We start from the raw sequence: 11,141 nt of genomic DNA, 5'->3' as shown, positions 1-11,141 counted from the left end.
CAACACACACACACACACATTCACGCCACTGTTTCTGCACTTTGGGAAAACGCAAGGCTACTGTGTTTAAGTATCATTCCTGAGTTTTTTTTTTTTTTTTTGCCTTTTTAAATAACCATTCCTTTCCTGTGAAGTGGGTAGAATCATGAAAGAGAGGGAGACGTGGAGATGAAAACATGTAGAAGGCGGATGGGCTGCGGCTCAGGGTTTCCGTGTCCATGTGCCGGGAGCGTCCAGTTACCGCGCGCACACACGTGTCCACGGCTAAGACCTGCTTCCGTTCCGCTGATAGAAGTAGTCCGAGCATGTCATTGCCTTATGTAAATAAAAAGGCTATTTATTAAGATTTCCAGTATTTATTAACCTGGGTGTGTTTTAAAATAAAATACCATTTCCAGCCGGACACTTGCTGTGTCTTACCCGTTATTGGACGTGTCTGGCTGTTTCCCGGCGGTTCCCGTGTTCCTGTCCCGCTCCCGCCGGAGGGAATGTCGGCCTGTGCACATCTTGGGGCGGAGCTAGGAGACAGGAAGTCCTGTGGTGACGGCTTTCTTTGTTAAAACCGGTTTTTACTGACTTCAGACAGAGGAAGGTGGGCCGAAGTCCCCGTGCTGTACGTTACCCCCCTGCCTGTTGTCACTGCCACTTCGTGCGGCTCCACCCCTTCCCCGTGTCCACCCGCTCGAACCCCTGGGTTCCTGGGCAGGTGCCGGGCGGGACCCCGGGGGGCGTGCAGGAGGCAGCCGGTCCGTGCGTCCCTCTCATCATGGATGTTCCTCTCTCCCCCTCTACCTTCCTCTCTCTGAAGTCAATTAAAAATATGTTTTAAAAGAATGAATTAGCCCTGGCGGGTGTGGCTCAGCGGATTGAGCGCCCGCCTGTGGACTGAAGGGTCCCGGGTTCGATTCCCGGTCAGGGCACGAGCCGGGGGTGAGGGCTGGATCCACAGGAGGCAGCCAATCAGTGATGCTCTCTCATCATTGATGTTTCTGTCTCTCCCTCCCTCTCCCTTTCTCTCTGAAATCAATAAACATATTTTTTAAAAAGAACGAATTAAAAAAAATAATAATAAAACCGCAGTTATTCGCGGATTCCTACCAAATAAGCCCTAAACTGAGCCCTACCCGCCCCAAGCATTTGGCCTCACCTCGCTACAGTGCCGCCCCCTTCACACCCAGCAATTGGTGCAGCCCTTCCGCATTCCCAAACACACCCCGCCCATAGCCCTGGACCAGCCTATCGACGATGTGTGCCGACCCCCGGATATCCGGGCTCTGATCTAGGCCTGCCTCCAGCATTTGATCCCGCCCATTGCCCTGGTCCAGCCTATCCGCGCATTCCTCCATACCCGGATTTCCTGGCTCAGGTCTAGTCCCGCCCCAAAAACTTGGTACCGCCCATATCCCTGGTCTAGCCTATCGGCGTTGTTCGACACGCATTTGGTCCCGCCCAATTCACTATTCCAGCCTATCGGCGCTGTTTGACCACCCGGAATATCCGGACTCTAATCTAGTCCCGCCTCCAGCACTTGGTCCCGCCCATAGCCCTGCTCCAGCCAATCTGCTTTGTCTGACACACCCGGATATCCGGGCTCCGTTTTAGTCCCGCCTATAGCAGTTGGTCCCGCCCATAGCCATGCTCCAGCCTATCCGCATTGTCCGCACGCACTTGGTCCCGCCCAAACGACATTTCCAGCCTATCGACGCTGTCCGACTACCACGGATATCCGGGCTCTAATCTAGTCCCGCCTCCAGCACTTGGTCTCGCCCATATCCCTGATACAGCCTATCCGCGTTTTCTGCCACCCCCGGATATCCGGCCTCAAGTCCAGTCCCGCCCCCTTGCACTTGATTCCCGCCTACAAACTCTGGTCCAGCCTATCCGCGTTGACCGATACACATTTGGTCCAGCCCATTGCACTGTCCCAGCCTATAGGCGCAGTCCGATCACCCAGGATATCCGGTCTCTCGGTTAGTCCCGCCTTCCAGCAATTGGCCCTGCCCATAGCCCTGGTACAGCCTATCCACGTTTTCCTCCACCACCGGATATCCTGACCCTGATCTAGTCCCACCTCCTACACTTGGTCCCGCCCATAGCGCTGGTATAGCCTATCAGCATTCTTCGACACCCATTTGGTCCTGCCCAATTCATTTTTCTAGCAAATAGGCGCTAATGAACAACCCCGACTATCCGGGCTCTGGTCGAGTCCCGCCTCCAGCACTTGGTCCCGCCTATATCCCTGGTCCAGCCTATCAGCGTTTCTGACACCAATTTGGTTCCGCCCAATTGACTTTTCCAGCCTATCGACGCTGTCCGACAACCTGGGATATCCGGGCTCTGATCTAATCCCGCCTCCAGCACGAGGCCCCACCCACAGTCCTGGTCCAGCCTATCAGCGTTGGCCGGCACCTCAGATATCCGGACTCCAGTGTAGCCCCGCCCCGAGAACGTGGTCCCGCCTCTCCGCGTTCCCAAATACTCTTCCTTCCCGGTCCCGCTATAGCCCCGCCCCTGGCCCGCTGAGTGACGGCTTCCGTAAGGGATCCCTAAGGTCGCTGCTTAAAGAGTAGTTTCACACACTGACCGTGCATGGGCGTTGGCATTTGAGGCGACACACAGTACTTAGATTTTGATCACTTGGTAGGCGAACGTCATCTTACAAAATATTGCTTCCCATACTTGTCCCCTCGGCCCGCCCATTCCCACCAAGCCCGCTAATCAGGGCCTGGTAAAGAAACCGGAAGTCGACACGACAGCCCGCGGGTGTGGGAGGGGCGGGGCCTTCGCCGGGCTGCACTGAGTCTGCGCGTGCCGCCCCCTGCGTCATTCGGCCGCGCCCAGGTCCTGCTCTTCCGCTTGGCGCGGTCCCTGGTACGAGCGGGCGGTTGCCGGGACTGGAGTTTGTCCCGGGCTCCTTGCCCTCGGGGCTCCCCGTGGAGGAGACGGCGCGCCCGGCTGCAGCCCCGGATGCTTGCACCTCCCACTGGACGGCGACGGAGGCGCTGGCCGCGCGAGCGCAGGGGAGGTCGGCCCCCTCGGCCTGAGTGAGGTGAGCGGCGGTGACCCGAGGGGAAGCCGCGCCGCGCCGTCCGCCTGCCCACGGGGTGAGGCCGCCACTCGGAGACGGGGCGGGCGGGGACTCCGTGGCTCCTGCCTGCCCTGGGACGCCGCGCCGGCCTGTTCTGGGTGGAAGCGGGTGTTTCCTCGCACCCGGCCTCGAGGAATCTCCCCGGGACGGGGCGCCGGGAGGGGCACGGACACCTGGCGTGGGCGCGCGTCCCTCCGGGTCCCCTGGCTGGGGCGAGGGGCACCTGCCCCCACACGGGGATCCCCATTCCAGCCTCAACCTTCTAGGCTTTCTGCAGGTTTCCCTCCCACTGGGGCCTCGGCTCGGAAGCAGGGAAAGAGGGCGCCCTCGGAAGCAGGGAAAGAGGGCTTCTCAGGGGCCACCGATACCGCCGGCAGGAGCTCAAACCCCAATTCGGCTCCTTTATGAAACACCGACTGTAATGCGTCCCGGCGGCCTGTGGGCGCCATTTCCACCGCTGGGTGATAAGGGTCACACTTCACTAGATTTCTTCACAGCCATGGGGGTTCCATGTTTTAAAGCAAAGAAAGCCCAGAACAGCCCAAATGCCCCCCACCCCCCACCCCGCGCCTGGGCTCAAGCTCGGAGGGTCTTAGGGCTGCGGGGGCGCCCAGCGCTCTGCCCCCGGATAATCCAGACCCAACCCTGGCCTGGACCCCCACGCGCCCCTCCTGGCTGGCCCGAGTCAGGGGACCTGCGTGCACCCTTATTTGCATCTGCTGGACCCTGTGGGGGCGCCAACCAGGAAAAGAGGGCGTGGGGTCGGCGGGGGTGGGGGACGGACTCAGGGACCCTAGAGGCTCCCGGGCCCCATCCCAACCCCTCTGCCGCCCGCCCTGCCTCCTCAGGACGCAACACTGAGCATCCCGGGCCTGTGGGGCAAGCAGACGCTCCCCCAAACCCTCCTGCGCGTTTGCACTGGCGTGGGAAACGGTGTTGCCCCGCGGCTGCTGGAAGAGGCAGCTCCACCGGGTGCGAGAACGCAGGGGAACCCCGTGTGTCAGCGTCTTGACCTTTTCTGACATAATTTTCTTTTCCAATCATGACCCTAAGTACTCCAGGCCAGGCAACGCGTTTCTTCCCGTTTTGATAGGACATTAAATGCAATCTTATTTTAAGTCCTCTCCACTCTAACTTCAAAGGCGCACGTGTTAATTTCACTTTTATTTCCCTTGATTTAGAGGGCTGGCTGGGGAGGGGTCCTCCCCCTCGCCCTCCCTCTGGATTTTAACAGACGGAGGACAGTGATGACTTAGTGCCACTCTGGAGCGCCTATAGCTCCCTCCACACATCGTGTCTCATTTTGGTCAATATTATTAATTTCAGGGGCTGCTAGTGAAAGTTTAGCTTGAAATGCTCGCGGGCAGGACACAATCGGCGAGTGTATGGGTTGTCGCCAATGAATTCGAGGTGGTGGGACATACCAGGGGGACCCAACCTTGTTTGGGTGCGGAGTGCCCTCAGGCCAGGCCACTATGAGAGACAGTGAGCCCCGCCTCCTAGCTCCAGGCTCCCCACACGAGGGTAGTTCAGCTGCCAGGTGACCACACTCCCAAGAGGCCTTGCCACCGGGGACCACAACTCTGCTTCTTGCAGGAAGGAAAGAAATTGGAGAAAGACCATTTTTTTAAATTAATGTATTTTTATTGCTTTCAGAGAGGAAGAGAGAGAAACATCAATGATGAGAGCGAATCACTGATCACCTGCCTGCTGCACACCCCACACCGGAGGTCAAGCCCACAACCCGGGCACGTGCCCTGACCAGGAATCGAACCTTAACCTGCGGATTCATAGGTGGACACTCAACCACTGAGCCACACCCTAGAGTAGCCCAGGTTAGTGAGGAGACGAGACCATGGACAGGGCACGTGCGAGTCCTTTTCTTTTTTTAGAGCAGAAATTAAACCACAACAAAGAACCCTGCACTACAACAGCAGGCGGGGTTCTGCAGCTCCCCCGTCCCCAACCCTGCAAAGGAAGGCCCCCGAAACTGCGGGGCAGATCCCCTCTAAGCTGGCCCCCGCACCCTGCCTGATATGTCTGTAGGAGACGTTTCTAGCAACCACAGGGAGAGGTGTAGCTGCTTATGCGCATGGACACACACACTCCCAGTGCCTCATTACACACGTCCCTTGGCATACGGAGAATTTATTTTAGATCCTACATGCAGAACATATATGCTCCCCCTTCCCCCCCCCCCCCCCCAAGAAAGTGACTCATGCCCTAACCGGTTTGGCTCAGTGGATGGAGCATCGATCGGCCTGCGGACTCAAGGGTCCCAGGTTCAATTCCGGTCAAGGGCATGTACCTTGGTTGCAGGCACATACCCAGTAGGGAGTGTGCAGGAGGCAACTGATCAATGTTTCTAGCGCTCTATCCCTCTCCCTTCCTCTCTGTAAAAAATCAATAAAATATATTTTTAAAAAATAAAAAGAAAGTGACTCATTATACTGCACACGGCTATATACTAGTTTTGGTTAGTACTTGGTATTTTTCAATAGATGGAGTTACACATATGTTGATTTATGCCGATTTGTTATGGATGTTATTTTGTTGAATTGACAGCAAGCTTCAAAACTTTATATGACAAATTATCTGAAGGTGTTTACATCATAGATATTTTATGCTTTAATATGTTGAATTACATCCCTAAAAAAAGAGCATTTGTGGGAAGTTTTAATTCATTATTTTATTTTGAAGAAAAGTGCTGCTGGAAGTTATTATATACTTCGGGAAGCTTGGGGTGAACATAGCTGAGGTTTGCTCTAAGGTGACTGGCCCTCATTGCCCCCACTGCCCTGTGCCCACCCGGGGCTGCACCCCATAGCCCTCCCTTGTGATGTCTCAATTCCCCCTCCAGCTCTGCACCTCATAGCACCCCATTGTGACGTCGATGGTCTGTGCCCCGCCCGAGCCCCCCCCCACCCTGTGTTGTGTTCCTGCTCCTCACAGCCCCCCATTGTAACCGCTGTTGCACCCTGCACTGCGCCCTTCAGCCCTCCCCCTCTGATGCCCTCCCCACCCGCCCTGAGCTTGCCCCCAAAGCCCACTTGCCCCTCCCCGCATTTTTCTGCCCTCTGCCTCCCCACTCCGCCTACCCCCGCATTGTACCTTGCTGAGCTCCCCATACAATATGTGTCCCCTAGAGTCCCCCCAATTATGATGCCCCAGCTCTGCACCACATCCCCGGCCCCCCCGGTGCCAGCCCTATTATAACCCGTGGTTCCACTTATGGATGTATCCACTGGTTGATTCTTGCCTGTGCCCTGACTGGGGATCAAACCCTCACCCTTCGAGTATGGGGATGACACTCGAACCAACGGAGCTACCCAGCCAGGGCCCCATCCTGTTTCTTACCAACAGGAATCCAAATAGCAACACAGGCCATCGGCGTGGCTCAGTGGTTGTGTTGACCTATGAACCACAAGGTCACGGTTTGATTCCCGGTCAGGGCATTCACATCAGCTGATTGATGTTTTTTCTCTCTCACATCAATGTTTATCTTTCTCTCCCTCTCCCTTCCTCTCTGTCTCAGTTCAATAAAAACATATTTAAAGATAAAACTGGCCACTGTCCAATCTCCTCCTACTCTCCCTCCAAGAGGTATCAGATTTTACTTCAACCACCACCCCCCGCCCCTTAGTCATAGTGAGAATTCTGGTTCATGAATGTTTACACTATTTCACTGAAACCTTCTGTACACACACACAGCTGAGTACCCCGTCCCGGAGAATTTTCCAGTTCCATCAAACGGAAGCGAGATTGCTCACATTGGAAATGGGAACAGGAGTTGGAGGAAAAGCTGGGGATTAAGATGAAGCCTAAACATGGCAACCTGGAAACGATACATTCAACAAACCGAGGCGTGCCGATACTCCGAAGAGGCCATCTGCTTTCCGCTTTCTGCTTTCTCCTGTCAGCGTTCGCGCACTTCCATTCGATCATGGAGTCAAACGGAGCGCTCAGACCCTGGACTCCAACCAGATCCTGGTGGTGGGGGGGGCGGTTTGGGGCGCCAACATTTCAAACGTGAGCGAGCACTTCATCGTGCAAACCTTTCACTCACCTCCCACCCCCCACCCCCCAGAGGTACTCACCGGAGGTGCTGAGCCACCTGGGGACACGTGGGCTTCCGACTCCAGGCCTGGGGGGCCGTTGGGGCCCGGCGGGTGGGCCAGGGAAGCTACCCTCCTGACATGGGTGAGAGAGCCCAGCTCCCAACGCCCCCGGGGCCCCTGCCTGGGCCTCCTCAGCCCGATCACTCAGGGCTCCTCAGGAGTCCGCTGAGACCAGCAGACAATAGCCCGACTGGCAGATCTCACCTGGGCCCGAGGTGCTCCGGGAGGATTGGGGCGATGTGGGAACACCTGAGCCGGGAGCTGGGGTTCAAGGAGCGCGTCTGAGAGTCTCCGGTGGCCCATCTCCGGCCTGGGCTCCCAGCCCTCCATCATCCCAGGGAAAGGTTCACATTCCTCACATGGGGATGCCGTCTCCTTTTCCCCCCTCTTATTTCTTGTCTAAAGTTTTACATATCTCCTTCTCCCCCCGCAATCTTTTGTTAAATGACGCCCAGCCTATGGCGCTTCGACCTCAGACCTCATCGAATTTCATTTCCCACCTAAAAAGGAACCCTTCACAGAAGCAGCTCGTTAGAATTAGGGCTGCTGCGCTCAGTTCTAAGGCAGTTGGAGGGAATGCTGAACCAGCCAGCAGGATGGAGAGGGCGACCACGTGCCTCAGGGGACATGCCAAGTAGGGGGAGACCTTTTCCCAGAGGAGCAGGTGAGCTGGGAGGCGGTGACAGGACCCCCCCTTTCCTCCACGCCCTCCAGAGGGGCAGCTGTGGGGTCAGTGCCCGTGAGCGTCCTGAGATCCTGGCGGGAGGGAAGTCCCTCCATCAGGGACAATGAGATAGGCTAGCATGTGTCCTCCAGGCGGACTTGGCTCCCCCTGGTTTGGAAGCGGATCCAGGGATTTCCGCCCGGGAGCTCAGCACCGCGGACAGAGACTTGGCGGCTCTCATGTTATTTCCTGAACGGCCACAGGAGGGCAGCAGAGGATCATGTTTGCACAGGAATTGGCTGAGCGCGTCCTGAGGGTAGTAAGTCTACAGATCCGTAGACGTGTACACTGTAATCAGTAACTTACTTGAAGGACGTCATATACATGTTGTACACGTTTTATTCTGGGGTACTATTTGAAATAAACCGTGCATATGTAACTAGAAGTGTTTAAGCAGGTACAGATATGTGAGTATATACACATAGAAGCATCTATATCTTTATCTTTATTTGTATCTGTATTTACCTCCATGCATACAAACACTAGTGTCTGGTTGGAAATAGCACTGGCAGGTATATTAGCTAGACATTGTGCTCTTTTGGTTTTTTTGTTGTTAATTCTCAACTGAGGATATTTTCCCAGTAATTTTTAAAAAATATTTTATTGACTTTTTACAGAGAGGAAGGGAGAGGGACAGAGAGAGAGAGAAACCCATCAGCCCCCTCCTGCACACCCCCTACTGGGGATGTGCCTGCAACCAAGGCACATGCCCCTGACAGGAATCGAATCTGGGACCCTATTTATTTTTATTGATTATTGATTACAGAGAGGACAGGAGAGGGAGGGAGAGAGAAACATCAATGATGGGAGAGAATCATGGATGGGTTGCCTCCTGCACGGCCCCCACTGGGGATCAAGCCCGCACCCCGGGCATGTGCCCTGACTGGACTGGATCGGGACCTCCTGGAGGGACTGGGCCTGGACCCCCTCCAGCCGCGGGAACCCCTGTCCCCTGCGTGTCCCCCACCCCCCACCCCCGACAGGTGGGACGAGAACTGCTGAGCTGTGAGGGCTCCGGCCGGAACTGCAGCCGCTGCAAGGCGGGGCTCCCGCAGCTGGGGGCCTCGTGCGTCGCCAACCACACCTGCAGCAACGGTGAGCGGGGCGGGGCCGGCCCCCCAAGTCTGACCGGCCCCCCTCCCCTCTCCCCAGCGGACGAGACCTTCTGCGAGATGGTGAAGTCCAACCGGCTGTGCGAGCGCGAGCTCTGCATTCTTCGGTGACGTCCCTGGAGCTACACCCGCCGGTGCGCCCCAATGGGAACCCCCACGTTTACCGAATCTTCAGACCAAAGCGGAGCGTCACTTCTCGCCGGGCTTCCAGCACCTCCACGGCCAACCTCAGCCGCCACCGGGTCCCGCTGGCGGGCCGGGCCGTCCACACCGGTGACGCGGGGCCCGGCCGCCGTGTCCGTCCACCCGGACTGCGCGCCAGGCGGCCCGGGACCTGCTGCTGCCAAACCTGTGTGGGCGTGTGGACCAGCTGCCGCTCCGGCTCTCCCCGAGGGGCGTCCCGTGGACAGAGCCCCGATATTTCCCCGGAAATGCACCGATCGGCTCCCGGGAACTAGAGTTACCTTTGCCTTAAACTTTCTCTCGAGCTTGTACGTGTCCGTGGTGTCCGGCTCCCCCCTCGGACCATCACGCGTCTGACGTGTCTCGGGGAGCAGGGGGGCCCCCCCACAGGGGTGAATCGAAACCATGACACCTAGGGAGACGCCCTCAGAGCAAATGCAGTGTTCACCCTGAGTTAATAACAGAGTTAACAGCCCACAGCCAAGGCGTCTTTCTTTCCCGGGCACAGCGATGACACCTGGGTGCTGCCCGGCCGGTGTGGCTCAGCGGTTGAGCTTCGACCTATGAACCAGGAGGTCGTGCGGTTCAATTTCCAATCAGGACAAATGCCAGGTTGTGGGCACCATCCCCAGAGTGGGGCGTGCAGGGGGCAGCCGATTGATGGTTTTCTCTAATCATTGGCGTGTGTCTCTCTCTCCCTCTCCCTTCCCCTCTGAGATCAATAACATATTTGAACACACACACACACAAAACCTCTTTTATTTTATTTTATTTTTTAAAATATATTTTATTAAAAAAAATATATATATATATATTTTATTGATTTTTTACAGAGTGGAAGGGAGAGGGATAGAAAGCTAGAAATATCGATGAGAGAGAAACATCGACCAGCCGCCTCTATGCACACCCCCTACAGGGGATCTGCCCGCAACCAAGGTACATGCCCTTGACCGGAATCGAACGCGGGACCCTTAAGTCCACAGGCCGACGCTCTATCCACTGAGCCAAACTGGTTTGGGCGCAAAACCTCTTTTAAAACCCAGCAAGCGAAATGGCAAGTACCAGTACACATATGTTGATATATATGCGACTTGATATGTATGCTATATGTATGCTATTTTGTGGTATTGTCAACAGCTTCAAAATTTCACATGTCAAATTTTCTGAAGGCGTTAACATCAGAGATATTTTTATTGCCAAAAGAAAGAGCATTTTCAGGAAGTTTTAGTTCATTACTACTAACTCCATCTATGGGGAAAAATCCACATTATTAACCAGTACACCTGGTAAAACCAGTTTTGTGGTCTGAGCGCGCCGCCTTGTGGACATCTCTGGAATTGCGTGGTCTGTTTAAACTTTTTTTAAGCCATCCCAAAGAAAAACTACAGTAAAGTTACAAGCCAAGTCCCCTAGGACCTCCGAACCACAAGAGATCGGGAGCTGGGGTGACCCCTCCGCAGGGGTGGATCAAACCCAGGATACCCTCAGAGCAAATGCGGTGTTAACCCTGAGTTAATGCGCTGTTAACCCTAAGTTAACAGAGTTAACAGCCCACAGCCAAGGAGTCTTTCTTCCCCGGGCGCAGCGATTACACGTGGGTGCGCCCGGCCAGTGAGGCCCAGTGGTTGAGCTTCGACCTGTGAATCAGGAGGTCTCGGGCCTGATTCTTGGTTCGATGCCCGGGCTGGGGGCTCCATTCCCGGTGTGGAGGTGCAGGAGGCAGCTGATTCTCACCGTGGGTGTGTATCCCTCTCCCAGAAATCAATAAAAATGTGTTATTTTCTTTTAGAGCAGAAAACAGTGTCGGCTGTGCCAGCTTGCAGGGCTTCCAGTGGTGACGGCCTGTCAGGTGAGGGGCAGAGGCAGGGCCTCGGAGGAGGCACTTCAGGAGGCAGAGGAACTAGGGTCTCAGGAGG

General features: G+C 55.8%; 2 long non-coding RNA genes across 2 annotated transcripts; one reads left to right on the top strand and one right to left on the bottom strand.

Moving 5' to 3' along the window:
• Positions 1 to 8: 8 nt before the first annotated feature.
• LOC129148344 (uncharacterized) lies at positions 9 to 1,209 on the bottom strand. The gene is made up of 3 exons (XR_008555410.1): positions 1,148 to 1,209; positions 421 to 518; positions 9 to 315 (listed from the first exon to the last, which is right to left on the bottom strand). It is a non-coding gene; the product is annotated as an uncharacterized LOC129148344 (long non-coding RNA).
• A 1,618-nt stretch (positions 1,210 to 2,827) lies between these two features.
• On the top strand, positions 2,828 to 5,839 carry LOC129148343 (uncharacterized). Its single transcript, XR_008555408.1, has 3 exons — positions 2,828 to 3,049; positions 4,745 to 4,923; positions 5,789 to 5,839. It is a non-coding gene; the product is annotated as an uncharacterized LOC129148343 (long non-coding RNA).
• Positions 5,840 to 11,141: the final 5,302 nt, after the last annotated feature.

The sequence above is a fragment of the Eptesicus fuscus genome, chromosome 25 (assembly GCF_027574615.1).
Source record: "Eptesicus fuscus isolate TK198812 chromosome 25, DD_ASM_mEF_20220401, whole genome shotgun sequence".
NCBI lineage: Eukaryota > Metazoa > Chordata > Mammalia > Chiroptera > Vespertilionidae > Eptesicus > Eptesicus fuscus.
The sequence above is the reverse complement of the archived record's forward strand: the minus strand, read 5'-3'. Positions and strand labels throughout refer to the sequence as shown.